Source organism: Phacochoerus africanus, chromosome 2, assembly GCF_016906955.1.
Source record: "Phacochoerus africanus isolate WHEZ1 chromosome 2, ROS_Pafr_v1, whole genome shotgun sequence".
In the NCBI taxonomy this organism is placed as follows: Eukaryota; Metazoa; Chordata; class Mammalia; order Artiodactyla; family Suidae; genus Phacochoerus; species Phacochoerus africanus.
Genome location: NC_062545.1, coordinates 3,860,204 through 3,884,667, shown reverse-complemented (window position 1 = coordinate 3,884,667; position 24,464 = coordinate 3,860,204).

Genomic DNA, 24,464 nt, shown 5'->3' with positions numbered 1-24,464 from the left:
AAAGGTTATACTATTGAATCTTTACCACTCTTCTGATGCTCCCTCCTAACCCATCTCACACAAAGGAAGGCAAAATGAATTAGTTAGGTCCAGTCCACAGTCCTAGAGAACATAATAAAGCAATGAGTAATTAAGAAGCATTTTCTCCATTTTTCTTTTCTCTTTTCTAAGCCAAGTTAAGAAAGAATGCTAAGAGCACGCCAGAGGAGGCTGAATTCTTTCCAAACCAATCTGGAAATGTTTTAGGTAATAGGCATACTCTAACTCAAATGCCCCAGGTTACACAGCAAATAGCAGTAGATTCTCTGTCATTAAGGGTCTAATTAATTATCTGCTCTTTACACCACTGAGGTCTCTTGATTTTCTTCCGGGAGCTCGGATCTTGACATCACCTTCCCCAGAGGGAGGGAGAGAGGATAATTTCGCATTTTGTGAAGACTTCTCGTAAGTAGTCTGGTGGATGCCTTAGGTTAAAATTGCACCTAGAGTTCCACTCAGGGTGGCCCTGCATCCTCCCAGTGTTGCACTGTTAGTGCTGAAATCACCTACCATATGGAAGGAGTGTCAGGCAGTCTGCTCCCAGCCTGTGCTAGCAACTCTGTGCCCCCAGATCTGCAAGCCCTTTAGCTATTCTAGTCACAGCAGGAAGGCTCTCCTGACCATAGAGCACAGAAATAGCCACAAAGTGTCAGGCCAATCATCACAAGATGGAAGAGACGGCTGGACACCAGGGGCCCTTTAAAAAAAGCTCTTCTACCAGAATGGTGATGAAATTTGCCATCTTCATTTTGTGCTTCTACTCATATGGAGAGTGCAGAAGGGTCTTTCTGGGAGTGCATGGAGCAGCTGCTGCGTCTCAGGGGGAATTGAGGACTCAGCACTCAGCAGAAGCAGCCTGCCTCTCCAGGCACCCAGGGCCACGTTACTTTCTCCCCTCCCTGCCAAGGAGCAGTCATCCTCCTGCATCCTGCAGGAGGACTGATTTGCAGAGCAGGATAAGCACAGAGGTTGGCAGCCGTGTTGCCAGGCTCCTCTGCCCAGACTGCTGCTCTGCTTCCCGCCACAGTTACAACCCTCATGTATTTGCTGTTGGCTCCAACAGCTCTGTTCTCTGAGTTCTTCTCATCAACTCCGCACAGTTAAAAAGTGTCCGATGCAGCTTGTTCCTGCTCAAAGCTCTTGGCACTGTCAAGTCAGGAAGCCTGAGATTTCCTTTCTCTTTTGGCCACCTGGCGCACGGAATTGATCTTATTTTGTCGTGTTCATCCTGCTACTACTGTGAGAGGTGCAAAACATTATAAACCACCTCTCCTTTTGGCATTTTTTGTGCCCTCTAAAAAAATAAGGATCCTGCTGGAATATGCTAATATTTGAAAGCTTATAATCAGTTAATCAACAACAGCAACAAGCTGCGGTTTGCCACATCCGTAGACGAGAGCATCTTCCACTTCACCCTAGCTTTGTCCTCATGTGCCTGCGACTTCTTTATGGAGACTGTCATTCTCATTACAATCCCTATAAACTAGCCTTGAAAACTCAGCATTGTTTAGAACTCTTCTTTTTCTCTTGCTGTCAAACTGGTTTCCCAGGTGCAAAACTTTTTAAACTGTAACTCCTAGATATTACTAATTTTTCTAAAGTACAACTTTGATTATGTCACTTTCCTGGCTCATGGGTCTTTGATGATTCACTACTCACCCCTGAAAATAATATAAATTATTAGGTGATATTCAAGGTCTTTTATAATCTGACCAAGCCTATATTCCTAAACTTCAGTATCAATAACTAAACCAATAATACTGATCCTGCTAATATTATGTAATGTATTATAGCAATTACTGGATTTCAGGCCTTACAGATTATCTCAGGAATTTTCAGGTTAACAATGCGAAGATAACTACGTATGATTACCTATCTGTGTATCTAGTGTAGTATCTATGTATTATGTATCTGTGTACTATGTATCTATTAGTCTGTTAAGATTGCCATTAAAAAAAATCCACAGAATGGGTGGCTTAAGCAACAGAAACTTATTTATCACAGTTCTGGAGTCTGTGGGTCCAAGATCAACGTGTTGGCAGGGTTGGTTTCTCAGCCTGAGGCATATCTCGGGCTTGTAGATAACCCGCTTCTTACTGGGTCCTCCGTATTTTTTTCTATGTGCATGCTTTGCTTGTGTCTATGCCTTTTCTAAGAACACCTATCCAATCAAATAAAGCCTACCCTTACGACTTTGACCACTCTAAAGACCGTGGGAGAGCTTTCCCTTAAACCCCTACCCCCTATTATACTGTCTATTCTCTGAACTCTGGGCTTTTTTTTTTTTTTTTAATTTCCTCTAGGAAAACACAGGTGCCGCGTTCTTTTTTAAAGTCAGGTTTATTGAGGTCACTTTTGCAAACAATAAATTCTATCTTTTCTGAGAATAGGGCTATGAGCTTTGGAAAACCACATATCCCTGTAACCACCACCACCGCGATCAAGGTGCAACCATCCCCATCATCTGTGGGTGACTCTGATTCCAGGACCCTCTTCGGGCACCAAAACCTAGGGATGCTCAAGTCCATCGCATGCACGCCCATAGTACCCCCAGATTTAGCTAATATAGTACATGGTCTGCGGATGGCTGAATTCCTGGATGCAGAACCTGAGACTATGAAGGGCCAACTGTACAGAACTATCCATCAGCTGGAAGTCTCCTCCGTACTCCTTCAGGGTCACTATCTCCCCACCCCAAGTCCCGAGCAACCAGTGCTTTGTTGTCTGACTCATCTTTTTCTATAGCTTTGCCCTTTTCAGATTGTTTTACACATAGATTCATACAGTATGAAATATTTTGCATTTGACTTTGCATAAAATAACATACTTGATATCCCATAAAATATTTGATATCCATCTCTGTTGTGTGTATCAGTAGTCTGTTTTTACTGCTGAGTGATATTTCATTGTCTGGGTGATTATCCATTCATCAGTAAAGGGACATATGTGTTGTTTCCAATTTTTGGTGACTATGAATAGAGCCACTATAAACATTCATGTACAGGTTTATGTATAAATATATATTCTTATGTATCTTGGGGAACTATCTAGAAGCAGAATTGTGGGTTGTATGGAAAGTCTATATTTATCTTCATAAGAAACTACCAAACTCTCTTTCAAACTGGCTCTAGTATTTTGCATTCCCACCAGCAATGCAAGTGAATTGTTCCACAGTATTGCCAACACTCAATATTATCATTCTCTGTAATCTGAATTCTAAAGGTGTGTAGTATAGTGGTATTTCATTAATCTTAACCCAAAATTCAACTAGAAAAATATGAAGATATTATTGACTTTATTCAATGATGCATGAATTGAGCAGCATCCCACCAACTAGAAGAGTGCTCCAGGGAGCTCTGTACAAAACATAAGGTTTTATAGGGAGGATCGTGGGGCAAAGAAGCCATTAGCAAATGACATGGAATGGTGATTAGGGGGAGTCATCTTCTTTGGGGGGGGGGATAGAAAGGCAAAGGTCTTTATCATGTAGATTACATCCTTGGAGTTGACCAGAAAAACACCAAACTGGTCGATTAAGATGACATTTCTGGGGGAGTTCCCATCGTGGCGCAGTGATTAATGAATCCGACTAGGAACCATGAGGTTGTGGGTTCGGTCCCTGCCCTTGCTCAGTGGGTTAAGGATCCAGCGTTGCCGTGAGCTGTGGTGTAGGTCACAGACGCAGCTCGGATCCCGCATTGCTGTGGCTCTGGTGTAGCCCAGTGGCTACAGCTCCGATTAGACCCCTAGCCTGGGAACCTCCATATGCTGCAGGAGTGGCCCAAGAAATAGCAAAAAGACCAAAAAAAAAAAAAAGATGGCATTTCTGGGGAAGGTCAAAACCACAATTAGGTTAAGTATTAAATCTAGATCTGGGGTCAAGGACATCATTTTGGTCCCACGGACTTTTTCTTTGATAATATCCTCTTTTGATCAGACTCTCACTGAAACTGAGGGATGTGATCAAAACTTAAGGGGTTAGCATCACTCAGCTGCTGCTCTGCAACTTCGTTGGTCTTTGCTGTGACGTTTTTTCTTACTCCCTGTGACGTTCACAGGTCACGGTTCCAGGTTCATCATCCTTAAGTTGGTTTCATCCTTCTCTTCTTTTCTGATGTTCCAGCCTTAGGAAGATAATCTCCCTGCTTGTCAGCACGTGTAAACCTGCATTTAAAGCTTTTGAGAGGATGCAAACCAGGGAGATTTATTATAGTAACAGTAAGCAGGATAATTCCCAATGTTTGGAGTATACTTTGGAGCCATAGTCCCCAAGACCCAAATCAGTCAAAGAAAAAAGAAGGAGTCAATGAATGTTTTAAGTCAAGTATCTTGTTCAGTGATCTTAGGTAACTGAGTTCCAACTTCCCCTTCTGGGATTGGAGATACTAAACATGAAATAAACAGGTGTTCTGGATGTGATTCATACAACTCTTTGGGTATAAAGAATCCTGTTTCTTTCAACAAGGCTTTTGATTCTAATACCTAGATGGAATGTGGATTGGGGTTGGGATGAAGAAATCACTCTCGCAGTCTTTAAATGCTCATCTTGACCACCAAAGTTTGCCATTTATTTTTCTTCAGAGAGTCCCACTAGTAACTGGCCTTTATTTAATATACACCTGAAGCCTCACAGGAGACCCAATTCAGCTCCTGTTGGACCCAGTCTGATCCAATCCCAAACCAAGTCTGGATTTCAGATTGGACCCTGTTTGATTCTAGACCCAGTCCAGTTCTTAAGTTGGACCTAGCCCAACCCTGTCTGTAACCACCACCAAACCCCATGGAATTTTAGGCTGAAGGAAAGAACTGAGCCAGCAGCCCTCAAAGAATGGGGACTCTAGGCTGATTTCAAATGAATGGGGACCTGCAGATGCCATGGACACTTCTCAACAGGGAATGTGGAAAAGGATTCCAAACAAATGGGAAACTACAGCAGAGCCTGACATGGGACTGGAGACTAAATCAAGGGCTGGCGTTCTCCATTCAAAAACCTAGGAATTGCGGTGGGAAAAGCCAATTAGATCAGGAGCTCAAACAGAAAAAGAGTAAAGCTCAATTGAAAGGAGATTACCAACAGCACTGGGAAAGGGTGAGAAAGACAGTAAACCCAAAAGGATGTTCTCAAGTGCCACACCTACGCTTCTTGTTCTCTCTAAAAGTCATTGGAAGTTTGCTTAAGATCCCATCACTGCCATCAGCCTGTCTAGAGCTGGGAGCCGAGTTTTAAGAATGGAATCCACCTGATGACAAAGTCCAGGGGACTCTGAAGAAAGGAACCTGCCTGATGGCAAAGTCCAGGAGATTCTGAAGAAGGCTCTGCAAAACAGCATATCCACCAGGCCTCGAAACCCCCACCAGGCATTAGAGACCAGTGCCTGGAGACACATTACCTTTGGCTTCTGCTTTTTTGTTTTTAGTAATTGATCCATGCCTTGCTTACTGTGCCTTAACTCTGTGTTCTTTTTGCCTTAAGAAAGGAATTTATTATTCTCTAATTAAGCTTCAACCTATTTTTCCTTGTTAGCCTTTAGTTTATCTTTGGAGCTATGGCTCCGTGCTGTCTACTTCCAAAATAATAGCTTCTGGGGAGGTTCCTGTTTTTTCATATGATGATCTTAGATAATATTGGCATGCTTTATTTAGGCAGCACGATTATTTAGTTTTTACAATATAGTATGTAGGCATTAGGAATTGATGATTATTATTACTTTATTGTATAAGTATAAAAATCTATCATAATGTTAGAAGTTAAAGTAAGATTGTTGCTGGGTAGCAAAGAGACATTTGTGTTAAAGGACAATGAGGTGTATGCAACATTTATAAGGTTGTTTGTGATCTGTATGTGCCTCTAGCTTTCTGCTTGTTTACTCTGCAACGGGTTTATGGTGTACTTTCCCGGATTCAGGTGCCTTTTTCTATCTGTACACTTAATCTGTAATCCTGGAACAGTTAGGAGATATTGATCTTTTTTGCTGATGTAAGTTTTAAGTTTTTTCCCTATATAAGCTGCTGCTGTTCACCAATAAATTTGAGACTGCTTGAGCACTCCTGGAGAGTGTCTGAGTCTCCGCTACTCTTCCTGCGCTGCCGCCCCTCCTCTTGGGGAAACCCCTTGACCGCCAGGGTGGGTCCCCCGCAGTCTAGTAGAGATCCAGGGGGGAGATTCTGCGAGTAGATCCCCTAGGTCTGAAACTCCCAGTGTTTCTGCATCCTCACATTAGCCCCCCGAAATGACCAGTAGACTGAATGTTGGTGTCCCTCAAACCCCTCTGTTGAAACCCTAACCCTAATATGACGGTAATAGACAGCAAGACCTTGAGGAGGTAATTAGGGCGTGAGGGTAGAGACCTCATGAATGGAATTAGCGCCCCTTAAATGAGACCACAAAAGCCCCCACCCTTCTTCCCCCGCCCCATCTAAGGATTCAAGGGAAAGAGAGCAGCCTGCAATCCCCCAAAGTGGGCTCTCACCAGAACTGATCTTGCTGGCACCTTGACCTCTGAATTCCAGCCTCCAGAACAGTGATAAATTGGTATTCTTTCAAGCCTTTCAGTCTGTGGTACTTAGAGCGGCCCAAACCAATTCACCTAATTTTGACATTTGGCAACTTTTAAACAAGTTTATCCGAATTGCCACCCCTTGCAGGGCCTCTGGCACCAGTTCCTCTCTTGTTTTGCCACAGGTCAGTAAGCGTTTCTCCCGTCTCCTTGAAGGGGCCTGAGTTTCACTGGATTTCCTTAATAGCCCTGCTATCACAGCTCTCTTTTGGGCTAAAGAAGCATTATGATTTTTAATTTTTTTCTGGCTTTTTTTTCCCATTTAGGTAGACACTCTTTCCAGCCTTACTAATTCTATCCAGAAGTAGAATCCCTCTCTTTGAGAATATTTAGGACAAAAATTGGAGATCAAAAATAGAGATTTATGTTTCCTTATATATTGGTTGTATTTAGTTAATTGACTTTTGGATAATCTTTTCATCTTTAATACGATATCCATATCTGATTATATTTCTTACTACTAGTAAGAAAACAACAAGCACATAGAAGGCTAATAAGGGACAAGCTAAGAGAGCTAGAAAAAAAATAATGATGATGACAGCAAGATTCAGATTTTCAAACTCTGAGTCTATTACGAATTCAATTATACAAAATACTAATGCCTTATTTCCTTCCCTTTTTCTTTATTACAAAAAAAAAAGGAGTCAGTGGTACATGTTCACATTAAATAACAACTCTGGATAGTTTCCAGAAAAGGAATTATCTGCAAAGAGGTTATGATGGTTCTGATTTTATGACGCCCACAGATCTTAATTTTTTAAACCTCCTTTAATAGTTTAATTTTTGGAATTCATCTTTTATCTCAAGTCCCTTCCCATGTATGACTCATTTGTGGAAATGTGTGTTTCTCCATAATATAGGTTGTGTTATTTAAATGGGCAGGACTGACACAGAAATTCTTGCTGAATCAGCATTTTCCCTGCCAGGATAGAGAGGGGGGGACAGGAAAGGAAGGGTCTGGGTGGTTATAAAAGGGTTTTCCAGAACTCTATTGTTGCAGTCTAAAATTCCTGGATGCACTTGAAACACCCCATTGATACTCACACTTGGGAACTAGAGACAGGCAGTGCCCAGGTAACAGAGGGATTAATTGTAATTGCTAATTTCTTTGGAGTGCATTTAACCAAAGCCTCAGAAGCACTTGTCTTCTTCCATGAACCCAGGAGCCTGCTGGCTGGCAGTGTTCTATGACTCCTGGGTGGGAATGAAATCATGTGGGAGCAACAAGAACAGCTCATGGAGAAAAATTACCATTTTATATTTATTACTTTGGCTAGAGTAAGTGCCATAGGAATAGACTCTCTAACGCATTAGAGAGCATTTCCCTGACACTTCAACTCTGTTGCCTGGTAAACTATTTTTAGGGACCGACTCAGTCAGCTCTTAAAGGCACCTGCCATCCCATTTCCGAAGGTTACTTTACTGGTTTGTCCAAACAGTATAAATAACACCATCTCCCTTTTCAGATTGAAGAACTACGAGATATTCTCTGATGAAATTTGTATTCTTGAAAAAAAAAAAATACCAGATTTTCATACTCGGTATTTTCACTGCTAAACTCTGGCAAAATTCTGTTTCGTATTTTTGATATGATGCTTATCTTGTAGTTTAGCTTTGCTTAGCTGCATAATCAGATAATGGGATTTTCTTGCAGCCACAACTTGGAAGATCGCACATACTTATCACTGGCAGAATTCTAAATAGTCAGTAAATTTTTTTCTGCAGTTGCACTGCCCGGTCAGCTCACCAGAGAAGAGTGCAGCTGCCATTAAATATAAAATGCACTCAGAGTCCTTTCATGCTGACATACCATGAGATTTAGTAAATGTGAAATGGGATGTAGAATCTACATTTTGACACTTTCTCTGTTCCACTGGATGAAACAGAAAGTTGAGTCATTTGGGGGAAGATTTACCAGAAGGACCCAATCCTAAGAATATTAACCAATGCCACAGAACAATCTGAATCCTCTATCAGCTAAAGGGCCTACTGGTTGTTGAGGGGTTTGGTTTACCAATCAGCCAAGGGCCTATTCCCCCAAGAAAACTTACCACTGAAGTTATTATTTTCATCAATTAAAACCCTTTTCTCCAATGGGCTAATTGTGTAAAGTACATCATAATGGAGAAATCAAGCAAAACAGGAGATTTTCTTATAATTTTCCTCTAACTCTTGGAAAATGTGTGGCCTTTTAAAAGCATATATTCAAATAAATGCATTCACTGGAGAACAGGATTAATGTGATTCTAGAGAGCTGTGTTAGAGATTAATTCTTATTTCTTCCTTAGAACAAATGGGCTGAATTTTTAATATTGTTCATTACTCTATAACTATTGTATAATGTTACTTTTTTATTGTATATTTTCAACTTTGCGCTGCTGAACCTTAAATATGCCAGATAAAGAAACCCATGTATAAATTCACGTAACAGGCAAATAACATTTGGCACACTGAATTCTCAGGCATGTGACTCTATTTGAATATTGTTATAATAAGCAAGAGTTCTTTCTGCCAATTAGGAAATTAAACATTTTTTAACTACCCTGCTATAAGCTTCTTGAAAGTTGGGGCCTTATTTATCTTAAGTACTTCACATTATAACCAGCACATAATTAATGTTCAAGAAACATTTATCAAATAAATGAATTAATGTATGAAAGGTAAATTGCTGAGGCAAAAATCTTTGATTCCCACGAGGGCACGAAGAGGCCTGAATATGAAGGAGTTTTCTTTAGTTATTAATGACATAGGTGACATTAATCTGGAAGGTATGGATATTGTCAAGGACAAGTGGTATTAGCTATTTATGTATTTATTTTATGGCTGCACCCATGGCATATGGAGGTTCCCAGGCTAGGGGTTGAATCAGAGCTGCAGATGAGGCCTATGCCACAGCCACGGCAACACCAGATCGGAGCTGCATCTATGACCTACCACCACTGCTTGCAACGCCAGATCCTTAGCCCACTGAGCAAGGCCAGGGATGGAACCTTGTATCCTCATGGTTCTTAACCCCCTGAGATACAAAGAGAAGTCCTCTCTGAATGGACTAATAAATATGCATTAAAGGTTTTTATTTACTTGACAAATGTACTTTATTTTGCAAATAAAAATACAAATATTAAAATATGTGTAGATTACATAAAATTCTTGAAAATCATCTTCTTACATTTAAAACCAAAGATACTATTACCAAGTGAAACTTCTCCAGTGAGGCACAGGTACCTCCCCATCTTCCAAGGTGTGGGACTAGACGAAGAGTCTGACAGGTACGTGCTGTGTATATTCTTGCATTATCTATTTTACGATAAAAATGGAAGAAACCCATATCATCCTTCTATATCAAACATTAAAACAGCTGTATAATATGGTAAAATTCGCACTCTAAAGGTTGTTTAGTTGAAAGATATGACTTCAAAAAAAAAAAGAAAAAAAACGCTAACATCGGAGTAGGCCAATTTTAACTATAAGGCTAAAGGTAGCTAGGAATGTCTGCTCTTTGGCCTTCAGCCAGTAGCTACTTTCTCCGAGTTCTCAGAGCACTTTTTATCTTGACTAAGATAGCTTAAGGTTCCCCTGAGCTTGACTCAACTTTAATCAGGTCAACCCCCACCCCATCCCAGCCTCCCTTTTCTTAAAGCATTTCCTTTAGAAAACCTGTGATTGTAAATTCTTTCTCTACTACTTTGAGATGCAAAACTTCTCCTGGCATCCTGCCCATTTTAAAACCCAGGGTTGCTTTTCTCAAAAGCCTGGGAATTATCTCCTTAAGGTAATTCTTAAGCAAGATAGAGCTTCCACAGCCTGTCTCTCCGAGAGGACAGGCATCTCTTCCAAAAGAGCTGGTTTGCAGACACTGATGCTGGATCGCACTAGCCAACCTCCCCTCGTCATCCTCCAGTATTTCCTTTTCCACCTGCCGGCCCACCTTAGAAACCCTCCTGCTTTTTATTTCAGCAAGGGGTGAGTTTAATCTCACTCCCCTATTGCAGTGGTCATGAAGAAAGTCCTCTTTGTGTGCTTAATTCTATCCAGCTCAGTTTCTGTAAGGCGGTCTTAGGGATGAAAATAATCATTGACCTGTGAATCTGTGAGAGGATGGTATGTAGTGGTCATTGGATGGTTCTTCTAAAAGGAAGTAGAAGAGAAAAAAGCAGCAAGCAGCTCAAAGAGGTTTAAAAACTACAAACATGTACATACTACATTCTAGACCTAGAATTTCCCCCCTTCTTCTATGTATCAGTAAACTCAGGGTATTATATTATCTGCATTACTGTTGGAAGATAAAGTCACAGGACCTGAACTTCTGCAGAGACTAGACAAAAAAAAAAACAAAAAAAAAAACAAAAAACACTGAAAAAAATTTAAAAAGTCACAAGCGGTCTTTTGTAAATGGTATCTGCATATAAGTGAATCTTTATTATCTCCCCAATGAGAAAAGGTTGCTTGTCTCCGCTGACTGGTTTTATTGCACTAATCCAGAAGCAGAGACCACTAGAACAGAAGGCAGCCTGAACAGTGTTGATCCAAAGCCCTAGCTTCAGGGAGAAACTGGAGCCCTGAGGCTTTGGGCTCTTCTTCAAGGTCACAGATTCAGATCTCCTGCTTTTATTTAGAGCCCTTTCACCACACTGTACTAATCCATAGGCAGCCCAGGGAAGGGAATACCATGGAACTAGTTTTAAAAATCACTAGCCTTGACTCTGGCATTGAACTTTAGAGAAGTGATGCTAGGCAGTCATTGTCCAACTCAAGAGCATTCACTCTCTCCAAGTTTATCTGAGTTCAATGTGGTTTCATAAGATACATTTTATTGTATCCAAAACGCTATAAAACTTTCTTTCCGCTGTGTCAGCAATTCTGTTTTTAACAATGTTATTTTGTTAAGTTTTAAATATCAAAATAAAATGATAACAAATTGGGGAAAAAAGCACCAACACAGTTGATTAAAGTCTCTTGAGATCCGATGTAGACAACTTGTGGATTTTACTTCTATAACTTTTTTTTCTAAAGAAAGCCCACAGCGTTCCACGGCCCACCCAGCCATCCTCTCGTGTGCCTGAGCCCTTCTGGAAATGCAATCATCAGTGACGTATAGCGACGCCAGCACCAGAAAGACATTTCCACAACTTTTAATTAACTCCCAGGGTTTCTTTTTCAGAGGCTGCATTGTTTTAGGAGTAGCAATTACAGGCTATTTTGGCTCCCTCATCTGTGGCTGTGTTTCTGACTGTCTCTCATGGATTCAGGAGAGAGAACAATTAGGTTTGGAAAAGGGCAATGATAGGGTGCTTGCCTGACAGTTCTAACCCAGCCCTGGTCTGAGTCACCATGCTCCCAGAAACAAAGGAAAAGGAGTGGGAGCACGATTTCACTGTGCTCTTTCCATCACAATTTCGGGACATTTATCTTTGACCCACGTCTGCTTCTTTCTTAGTTCAAAATACCATTTTAGAGCCACAGCTATGAAAAGTTTCTTCTCTATAGCAGAAGAGTTTTGATGAAAAAAATATGAAGACTCTTTAGAAAGGGTGACAGCACAGTGTCCTTTTCCTGTTGAACACTGAAATAAAACCCTGCATGAGACTTTCATCAGGCTTTTCTGATGTTTTTCCTGGTTTCCACTGGAACTAACTCTCTTTCTTTCTTCTTTCTTTCTTTCTTTCTTTCTTTCTTTCTTTCTTTCTTTCTTTCTTTCTCTTTTCTTTCTTTCCTCTTCCTTTGTCTCTTGCTCTTTTTCATTCTTCCTTTCTTCTACTTCCTTCCTCTCTTTCTTTTTTCTTTTTCTTTCTTTCTTTTTTCCCCATTGCTCTCCATACCTTACACATATATACAGACAACCAAAATATGCTTTCTTCTTTGGTTGCATTTATATCTTCATATTTATAATATCATCATGACATTTCTAAATCACCTGTTGAAAGTGTGCAATTCCATGGGTTTGTTTTTTTTTTTTTTAGTATGTCACAGATTTGTGAAACCATCACCTCTACAAACTAAAATATCTTCTTCACCCCCCAAAAGAAACCCCATACCTATCAGCAGTCACTCTTCATTTCCCTCCAGCCTACCCAGCCATAGAAAACTACTAATCTGTTACTATCCCTACAGATTTGCTAATTCTGGACATACTGTATTAACAGAATCACACAACAACATGTGGTAGTTTATGCCTGGCTTATTGCACTTAGCATCATGTTTTCCAGGCTCATGTTAGTTGTAGCCTGCACCAGTGATCCATTTCTTCTTGTTGAGCAACAACATTCTGCTATGTAGACAGACCATATTTCATTTATACATTTATCTGTTGGTGGACCAAAAAAAAAAAAAAAAAAAAAGGAAGTGTTCCAATTGTTTACATCCTGGCCGGCATCTCCTATTCTCTAGGAGATGACAGTTGCCCTAACTGGTGTGATGTGGCCTCTCATTGTGGTTTGGATTTGCATTTCCTGAGAGCTAATGGTGTTGAGTGTCTTTTCATGTGCTCATCACACTTTGTGTATCCTTGCGATATGCTTTTAATCAGTTAACTTTGTCATTCTATCAGAAGTTAGCTGTATTTTGCTCTTTATTTTTCTTCATTCTTAAATGTGTCAGTCCAGTTAACACACTACATCTTTGAGTCCTATTAAGGCATTACACCCTGTATTCCTGAGAGTAAGAGGTATTCTTTGTTAGCATGTAAAACCTCATTTTTAAGGCCTTTTCAAATTGATCTATCTACAATGTTTACTAATTTTGTACGTTGCAATCCTATATATCCCAAGATTTTGGTTAGAATCTATTAACAATTTTTATTGCAAATAAGTGAGTCAGTCAGGACTTAGCATATTCCAGTTATTCATGTGAATCCTAGAAATTTGTGGCCTGAGCAACTAGGTTTATAATCACAGCTATGTCCTAGAATCCTTACCTGAAGAAATCAGCTGGAAGAAGGTAAACTCATGTATCCATTTATCCCACAAATATTTATTATTGTCAAGGTTTAAAATTCAGTATTTTAAAATCATTGAACCTAATCTATATTTCCAGATTAGGAACTGAACGGCCAGACCAATTCAACCTGCAGAAATGGTGCTTTACAAATACTGTTTGGGACAAGCACTTGTGAAATTCCTACTTCACTGTGAGGTGGGTGAGGTGGGCAGATTTATTATTCCCACTTTGTAGATTAGACAAATAAATGGAGCAAGGTTAGCCAGCTCATCAAAGGCTGAACAACCACTAAGGGCTTAGGCAGGGTGTGGATCCAGGGACCTGCTACAATACAGTGCCTCTTCTATAGTCCACTATTTCTTTCTTTCTTTTTTTTTTTTTGTCTTTTTTTAGGGCTGCACCCACGGTATATGGAGGTTCCCAGGCTAGGGGTCGAATCGGAGCTGCAGCCGCCAGCCTACACCACAGCCACAGCAACTCAGGATCTGAGCCACATCTACGACCTACACCACAGCTCATGGCAACACCGGATCCTTAACCCACCAAGCAAGACCAGGGATCGAACCTGCAACCTCATGGTTCCTAGTTGGATTTGTTAACGACTGAGCCACAACAGGAACTCCTACAGTCCACTGTTACTTTAGGCTTGAAAAGATCACATCTAAAATTAACTAAACCAAGGGTCTTTGAATATAACTGTCAAGGCTCAGCTTGAAATGTTGCTTCCTTTATAGAACCGTCCTTTCTTTTAGTCTGAATATAACACTTCATTCTCTTCACCTATAAAATGTTTTATTTGCATGTCTTTTATACCAGTCCTAACTGTCAGATCACAGTGAACAGAAGAACCACATTTCCTGGAGGGTGGAAACTGCCTTACTGACTTTGCTGTTTAGTCTCTGGTGGGCTGTCTTGAACATAGCAGGTGTCCAGTACAGATTTGCTTAATTACATAAAATGCAGACATGCAAACATTTGTTCATTAAATGGAGACCCATTTCCAAGAACTCTTAAGTTCTCATATATTGCAGCTGGAGAACCATTACAATGCAGCTATCCCAAAAATTGTTACTGTATTTAAACAGTTCTTGTATTTTTTTCTAATTTATCCTGGTTTGCTTTGTTCTGATGTGAAAAGTTCACGGGTGCTTAAGAGCACAGATATTTCAGTTCCCATTCAAACTGAACTTAAATCCTAACCTTGATACTAAGTAACTATGAGACTTTGGGCAATCATTTAATCTCTTTAAATCTCATCTCTAAAATGAGAGTACAAATACTTATCTCGTAGTATTGAATCTAAGAATGGTTGAGTATTACAGAAAAATGTCACAACTTTTCTACCAGTTTCTGTCACTTAGGATACTATAAATAAAGATAATCAGCATTATTTCTATTTGTTCTATAAGAGTAAAAGCTTTTAATTATTTTATACAAATCAAATATAATATAAATATGAGTTTCTAGGCTCCAGACTTTCAATTCCCAATAGTCACACCCCTAAAAGGAAGAAAGTGGCTCAAAAAGCATTACCCATTGCTTTTTTTTAACAGAAAAGAACTGCTTTTAATTCTGGATGTAATAGCTGTGCTTTGGAATTCTCAGAATCCAAGGGCTATATAGAATGACTCCATCTCTCTGGGGAAGCAGAGATATGATTGGGAAAGAGCAGCTATAATTTAATGTTATAACCAGGAGAAAATGAGAATAGATGGGGTTGAACATGTCACAGTGGTAAAATGTGCTAAAATGACAGAATGCAGCCAAATGCCAGGAAGTACATAGATGACATGCTAGAGATTAATAGCCTCACTCAAATTAACTATTTTTCCTGGGTGCTGATGATATTTCAGGTTTGGTAGCATGTTTTGCTGTAAAAGTTTGTGTGGATTAGAGTATAATTTTTCTTTCTTTTATATTTTCTTTTAATTCATACCGAAAAGGAAAGCCCTTTAATGTCAAAACATCTGGAAATGTATCTATTTTTCCACCACTTGTGCTAGGAGACAAGTCCAAGTCCAAGAAGAGAATGCAGGCTGAAAAAAACTTGATCATACACTGTCATCACCACTGCCCCCTGCTGATAACTTTAATAGGTCTACACAGCACTTTAAATGATTCGAAACTACGCTTGAAATATATGCATATTTATATACACACACATATATATACATATAGATGTATGTAGGTAAATAGGTCTTCCGTTTTCTTCTCTAGTGGAAGAGGAAAATACAATGACATATTTGGTAAAATGCGGAGAGAAACGCCTTTGCTTTTTTCCCTCTTAACCTAAAAAGCGGTTGGTCTTAGTGTCAGCATTGAAAAGGACACAAAGATTATCAAATTCTAAGACTTTGTTTTTTAGATGAGTAAACAACAGTCCAGAAAAGCTAAGTGATAGCACTCATTATGAAAAGGTTACAGTAGAACCAGGTATGGAGCTGCCTCCTTGGTTCTTCTCCAGGCTCTCCCATCACTTATCCTGGCCTTGCACAGTTCTTGGGGAGGGCAGGACCAGTGAGTGGTCATCAGAGTGGCCACGACATGCCTAAGAGGTCCTACAAAAGGCCCACAGGAACAAGTTCATTTCAGATGCAAAGAATGAACTCTCCTTTGTGGACACATTCCACGACATGCAGTAATTATCGATCTGTTTCAGCTCACAGCACACATACACATACACACACACACTCACACACACACACTCACACTCACACACACACACTCACACATACACTCACACACACTCACACATACACTCACACACACTCACACACACACTCACACATACACACACACACTCACACACACACTTACCTTATGTTTGTAGCCACTTTTTATTTGAATTCATATTTATGATCTTTCTTTCACTTCCTTATTGAATATTTGAAATGCTAACATTTAAAAAAGAATATTCAATCTCTTAAGAAGCCTTGGACTTCCCTTTGTGGCTCAGAGGATTAAGGAGCCGGACCTGACATAGTGTCTGTGAAGATGCACGTTTGACCCCTGGCCTCACTCAGTGGATTAAGGATCTGGCATTCCCTTAAGGTGTGGTATAGGTTACAGAGGTGGTTCAAATCTGGTGTTGCTGTGGCTGTAGCGTAGGCTCCAGCTGCAGCTGTGACCCCACCTCTAGCCTGGAAATTTCCACACCTCTTAATAATATGACACAAATATAATATAATCAATGCAATCAAAACTGCAAGAAGCCAGCTGGGCAGATTTCATACAAATAATTCTATTCAAATTTCACTAATAAAACACTTGCATAATTTATCAAGTATTAACATCTACTCTGGGCTCCCCCCACACTTTGCCTGTGAATTGGGGTACCTGTGTGACAGCTTTACAGTATTTATTTGGAATATCTAACTTTAGAAGAATAGCTTATCCCTAGAGAGTGCTATATTTTAAAAATGAATAAAGAAAACACAGGGGAAAATGGGGTACAGTTGGGATTGGGCTTCATTAACAATCCCCCCAGAGCCCTCTCAGCACTGGCGTATGGCCCTAGACCTCAAATACCTATTAATTCAAGAACTTGAAAAATATATGAATGGCATACTGCAAATATTTCAGTGTGATGGGTATTTTCTCTCTCTCTCTCTCTCTCTCTCTCTCTTTCTTTTTTTTTTTTTTTGGTCTTTTTAGGGCCACACACACAGGGCATTTGGATATTCACAGGCTAGGGCTATGCCACAGCCATAGTAATGCCAGATCCTTAACCCTCTGAACAAGGTCAGGGATCAAACCAGCATCCTCATGGCTACTGGTCAGGTTCGTCACCAGTGAGCCATGATGGAAACTCCTGATGGCTATTTCTTTAGACGATTCTTCTTCTCAACTTGTATGTTCTCAAAACAAGTCAGAGTAAATTTTAGTATCTTCTTTCTGAGCAACAATCGTTTCTCTCCAACATGTGAAGAGAGAGACAGAAAGGCCAGTCGCAAAAGACGCAGCCCTTAGCGGAGGCCACAGTCTTCTCCCCGACCATCCAGACCAGTTTGCCCTTAGCCCCCTGTTTTTTGGATTACTTTACGCCCTGTATTACAGTGATCTGTGCAATGTGCAAGTATGTCCTTAGCTAGATGTTGCCCTCCTTTGCTGCAGAAACTAAAGTAGCTACCACGGGGCTTTAACCACAAGAGCAGCTCCTTGGCCACTTGTTAGCTGTAGCTTTTAATTTTGCTTGTGGCCAAGTTCCTCACATTATCAAAGAAAAACCAATAAGGCACAGGGTTAGACTCAGGTTCTCTCAAAACATTGGCCCTTTGTTGCATTGCCATCTCTGTTCGACAGAGTCCTCATTTTCAATTGAACCTTCAATATTCTGCATGAAATAACACAAAATCCTCTTTTTTGGAAAAAGGAGGTTAAGAATGCACAATATTTTAATCATCACTGAAGTCAGAGAAGGATTCATACCAGAGACATCTACTTCTAATTGATCTTTGAAAAGCTGAAGTGGGCTGGTGGGCTTATCAGGGATGAACCGGGTTTGCAGAGAAAGGGGCTGATAATACCATCTGATAGTTCCTGCCTCCGTTTCCATATTAGTTCATCTGACTCTCCAATCTGTGACACAGACAAGCAGACGTGAAATCATCATCCCTATTTTGCTGCATATAAAACAGATACCCATAAAATTTACAAGTAAGTTGATCAGAGATGGAAGTGTTCCAGGAACCGTGTGCATGAACCAAGTTTCTGTGAATCAAATTCCTTTCAAGATCCAATCAGTTAGCTTGACTTTAGGAAAATTTCTGTTGCAATTTCTTTGTTAGGCAAGTCATCCTTTGTGAGAGTAAATAACAATCCTATAAAATTATCAATGGCAAAGACATAGGTCGACAGCAGGTTTTACCTGAGTAAGGGTGTTAGTTATCAATGTACTGTCTCTCACCTCCAAGTGCTCCCTTTGATAGATGGTCTGTGATCCTTATTTCAAGTGAAAAAATTCTCCTTCCAAGGGAGATTGGGGCCAACAGAGGGCGCAGGAGAGCTAGTGCGGGATGAGGGGGGCCTCCACTGTTCTGCGTGTGTGGTGGGTGGGAGGCTGTTGGAGCCTGCTGAGCCAGGGCCCAGAGGGCCTCTCCATGCAATCTTGCAGTCACCCCACTGCATGGAAACCAGAGACCTCATGTGGCCTTTCTGCAGCCTCCTGGGCTCAGGGGTCCACACACAGCTACTTCCCACCCGCCAACCGTTCTCCCCCCCCCCCCCCCCCCCCCCCCCCCACCCCCCCCCCCCCCCCCCCCCCGCCGCCACCAACTCCAGGCCCCCTTGCACACAGCTGCAGGGCCCCTCTGCAAGGCCCCCTTGCGGCATGCCTGCTATGAAGATCTCCGGAACCGTTCAAAATAGATTTTGCTGTTTATAAGCAAGAAACCCAGTCCATGGCATTTTGTTATAACAGCTTGAGTGGACTGAGACACCTTGTATTTCCTGGGCAGTCAAAATACTCACACACACTCACTGGTCCTTAAATGGGGCATTTTATGATCTTTCTGGATAATGTTCTCCCAATCATATACATTTATCTCAGTAACAGGAACCCTATGCAATTCCATTTCTCAAACTAAATGTTTATATAACTTGCCTATTAGAAGGAAAATACCCCCATAGGTAACATAATAATATCAGTCTCATCTGCTTTTGCACACGCTAGATTCCTTTTCTGGGCATAGATTTTATTGAAATATTACTTCACTGCAACATCTGTATTGGACTAGTACATTATGCATTCAACTGCACTCTGTTCTTAAAATTTTTTAAACAGTGTTACATGTGTTCTTTAAGTCAGGGAAAAATCAGATTACAAATAATAACTCCTGGGGAAAATAGCATTTGGCTATATTTCAATAACATATTTCAGTGTATTTTAAACATTGGATTTTTTTAATATTAGATTAGTTAGTAGTAAAACTACAAATATGTCATGGTTATGTGAGGAAATTTTTAAAGTTTTAGAACTTTCATTTGAGTCAAAGTCATCTGCTCTTAACTGGTAAGTGATCTGCAACATCAAGTTCTCGAAAAGCAATGACAAGCAAGGTAAGTGTAATTACATGAGTCAGTGTAGAATGCAGTGATGCATCTGGACAGCGTGCTGGCTTCCAAAGGGAAGAGAAGAAACTGCTGTTCCCCTTCTGCACCCACCTCTCAAAAAGAAAACCTTATAATGCTGCTGTGTTTCCCAGACCAAAGCCATTTCAGCTCATGGATGGTAGCTTGAGAAATGCCCTTACCCACTGCTCTATACTGTCTCTAAAACTGTGTAATGCATCTTGGAAACCCCCTAGTCCACTGCTTTCCAAGCTGTTGAAAGTTTCTCTGATGTTCATAAATTTTTTTTTTTGAAAAATAAGAAATATCCTTCAAGCTCCAAAGACTACAGGAGACAATTAATACTAAAATTAAAATTATTTCCACCAAATCTCTGCTTGGAACCTAGAAGCTAGATAATCTTACCATTCTTTTTCCTGAGTCACTTTGGCATCAGTTAAATACAATCCCTTGTCAACTGCCATCTTCTGTGGTTCATTGCTTTTCCATTTCTACGTTTCTCTGGGCTTTTTCTTCAGGGCTCAACTTCTCACCTCTTATGTTCGCCAACCCTCTGAACTCTGCCCCCTGGACACCATTCTCTACTTAAAAAATGAACAAACAAAAAACCCCCAACCTTCTAAATTGGGACACAGGGTCTGACTCCAGTCACCTGGGTAGGTGCCCATACATGTGAGCATCTCTCAACCCAGATTCACCGCCTCCCTGCAGTCTGAAATTCCGTGAGCGTCCATGTCTCGGGGCAAATCTGCAGTAACTGTCCCCTCCTCTTCCACCCTGGTCACTGTTCTCCATCGCGGGATCTCCCATCGGCTTTCTTTCTCCATTCTGACTCCAACTTGTAGCTCCATTCCGGCTTCACAAAGTATGGATTCATTCCTGATCAATTTAGACATCAGGATCAAGTGCTGAAATCATATTATCAATATTTAATTCTGATAACCTCTTCTCTTGTGCGACCTGTATCTATCGACATCCCAACCATGAATCTTAAAAAAGAAAAAACCATCCTTTTATTCCTCTAACAAGGCTGCTTGACAATGAAAAAAAATCACAGAATGGAACCACTATGAACTCATAGTCTTCAATCTCTGAGGATTTCTCAAAACTGAATTGCTCTTCTTTTCTGTGTGCCTGGTCGCTTATTTCTCTCTCTCCTAAAATCCTCAGAAGGGATGTCTGCTACAGCAAACAGAACAGAGGCCAGGGGTGGAGGAAGTAAAAACACTGCACTCCGTTTTTTCCCCTTTCACTTGGAAAACCTGTCTCTATATGGAGCCTAATGAAATCTATCTTTATTCTCTTTCAGAGACGTTTCAGTGGAAGATATAATTTCCTCTAGTCATGAGCTAATCTTTACGTGTGTTTAAAATGAGCCCTTCATAGTTCCTCCGGGGGCTTATTAGAACATTAGATGCTATAATAGCTCTTCCGCCGGATCTAGAATCTGTCTCTGCTGGCTCCTACTCTGTTCCCCACAGTAAATAGTTACGTCTCTCCTGTCATTAAATAAAACCTTCCGCAGACTCTCCCCCTCCTCATCTAGTTACTGTCCTTTTTCTCTCTTCCCTCACTAAAGCTTTATAAATAAAAACTCCACACGTATTTATTGCACTTCCTCTTTATCACACTGCAATCTCTCGTATGTACCTGCTTTTGCCGCTCTGTGGCAACTTTGATTACCCGGATCGTAAGTGGTCAGACAACTAAATTCAGTGGACCCTACTTTGGTTTCTTATTACTCCTTCTGTGAGCAATTCTGTGAAAGTAATTGCTCCTTATAAGTTTTAAGATTCTTTCCTCTCTCTGTCTTCATTGACAGAACTCTCTCTTATTTTCTCTTCCTGACCTCTAAGTTAACTGCAAAACAAATTCAGGATGCTCTCCTCAGCTCACCCACTGGCAGGAGAGCAAATGAACCATCGTCTGAGGCTGCAGAAAGTCTTCCTTACATGGACCTTGTGGCTAAGCAGAGACTGCCTTTCTTTCTGGAACCTAAAATGTTCAGAACCTTGCTTTCCAGCCTTCTTTACAACCAGCATGGGCACAGACAACACGTGCCCCGCTAGCCTCGCATTGGGAGCCAGTGACGGAAAGAAGCAGAGGCGGTGAGGACCCTTCTGGCGATGCTGACGGAGCGGTGGAGACCTCTGCAGAAGGCGGTGTGGCAGGGCTGCAGGTAGCAGATCCAGTGCTGAGGACTGTCAGGATAAGCTCTGGAGTCCAGCCCTCGGGGCTTGCGGCAGAAGATCGAACCAGCAGTCGAGAAAACCGTGTCCTTTTCCTCATGGGTTGACAACAGTAAAAAACTACACAAATAAACTTGTAATATAATTCCATGTAGTGATGAAGGCTAAGAAAATATAAATCAGGGCACTGTGACGAGGGGTGGGGCAAGTGTGGTTATGGGAATGTTTTATCTGCGTCCTGAGAAGTCACCAAGCCAGGGAATCACACGGGAGCAGATTGCTGCTAGAACAAAGCAGAAGCCATGCAAATATCTTAGACAGTACCTTCCAGGCAGGAGCGGAGCCTGTGCCAAAGCCCCAGTGCAGGGACAGGGTTGGCAATTTCCAAACAAGATTGTCACAGCAGGTTGAAGAAACTCTCTCAAGCAAATGTGGTGAGAAATGGACCCAGAGTGTGGACAGGGACCAGGACTCAGAGGAGTTTGGACTTAATTTCATGTGTGTTAGAAATATGAAGTGTTCTCTGCAATGAAGTAACATGGCCTGGTTTAATTTTTGGAAAGATTACTTCATGTGCTGCATGAAGAAAATGTTTTTAGAAAATCAGAGATGAAAGCAAAGAGAACAAGAGAATAAGAGCCGAGTTGAGAGTCTTGGTGACTTGCAGTAAAATATCAGTAATGAGAACGACTGGACGTGATCAGGTCCAGGAAATATTTTGAAGGAAGATCTGATGGCATTTGATGATTGATAGAAAATGAGGTATGATGTCTAGATGTGGGACCTTCGCAGTTGAATAGATGTAGGTGACATTTACTTGATGGGGAAGCTGGAGGACAGAATGGTGCACTGACGAAACATTCTGTGGGCGGGTTAACTTTGACTGGCCTATGAAAGACCAGAAAGGACAGACTGGGCTGAAGCACTTGAGGCATGGTAGAGATTGAGCTGGCAATGGAAATGTGACAGTTATCCCAGGTGGTACCTGTGTATACAGAATAGAGATGCCAAGAAACTTAGCATTCAGACGGCAAGAAAAGGATGATCCAGTAAACAAGAATGAAAACAGAGAAAAGAGAGGAAAAGCCAGGATGTTTGGTGCTCTGGGAGCATGTCTGTGAATAAAGTATTTCAAGAACAAGTGAATCATGAAGAAATGATGCAACTTGCTGCCTGGATATGGAATGCTGCAGGTTATTGGTGCCTTTGGCATGAGCAGGTTTATGGAGTGGGACAGCTGGAAGCCCAAAGGGTGTAGGTAAAGAGAGCTGAAGAAGTGGAGGCAGGAGAAAAAATTGCTACTAGGGAGCTGTGCTTCAAAGAGGAATAGGTTATAGAAGTTGAAGCACATTCTGAGATCAAAAAAAAAGTCTTCATATTTATAATGTTTCTTTAAGAAGCACATGAGTGTTGGCTAAATATATTCTAGTGGGGGGGAAATAATGACGTAAAGGGGAGAAGGGATAATTGCAAGACTGAAGTGCTGGGGAGGCAAGAAGGGATGGAATGCAGAGCAAAAATAGAATAGTTTGAAACACACCCGAGTAGTTCATCCAGTTTAACAAGAAGGAAAGCAGAGCGCCTCAGTTGCAAGAGCAATAGGCTCTTTATTTTCCTGTGACTTCTATTTTCTAAGTAAAACTAGATGAGATGTCATGAGCTAATGGTGAAGTGGAAGCGGGAATGTTGGACATTTGAGAGGGAAAGAGGAGATGTAAAATAGACGTGTCAGAGAGCAGGAGTGTAATTTATATAAATTTATAGGACTGTCAGGCAATAAGGAGGAACCGCTTGGGAATCCTGGTGATAAATTTAAAGAGGGGCTAGGTAATGCTGCTGTGAGTTGTCATCCTTTTCCAGAGTAGGGCTTATGTTTTATTTCCCTGAGCCTACAGGGAACTAAATGAACAATGGCGAATACATGAGTTCATTGGACAGTATTCCAGGTCAGAAAATGCTCCCTTATATGTACATATATCTCAGACTGTGTGATCAATAAAAGTGTATGAACCATTCAAAAGCCTCCTCACAAGTCGTCCTTACCCTCAAGATTGTTACCATTCTTTCTATGTCCAAAATATTTTCAGTTTGCAAAGTCTTCATTGTGAAGTTGCATGTTTTTGAACATGGACCTTTAAGCCATTTGCATAAGGTGCTATTTCATTTTAGGAGTTAGGTTATTATATTATGGATGTTAAAAAAACAAGCTTATGTTGGTGTTAAACCATCACACTTTTGAATCCTGGCTGGAAAACTCATTAGCTGTATGACCCAAGTCGTGTCATTTTTGCCTGAGCTCCTTGTTAATAAATTAAAAATACTAATATCCATTTTATATGTGAGGTACAGATGTAGCAAGTGCTTAGTAAGTGTGAATTATAATTTCAAGGCCCATAGGAGAGGAAGAAAATCCATGCAGATTTCACAAATTTGGATACAGTATGAGAGGACAACTGATGGCTCAGTTGTCATTAACAACTAGAAAACTGGCCAACATACATGAAACAACAATTTCAGATGTTGGACCACAGGTGGGAAAGAACGCAACCCTGAGAAAAGGGAGACCTCCAAGGTGAGCCCTCCCATGGCCTGGCTTTCTGCTAGACATGCTCTTTGTGTGTGTGTGTCTTTTGTATTTTGTATTTTTAGGGCCACACTTGTGGCATATGGAGGT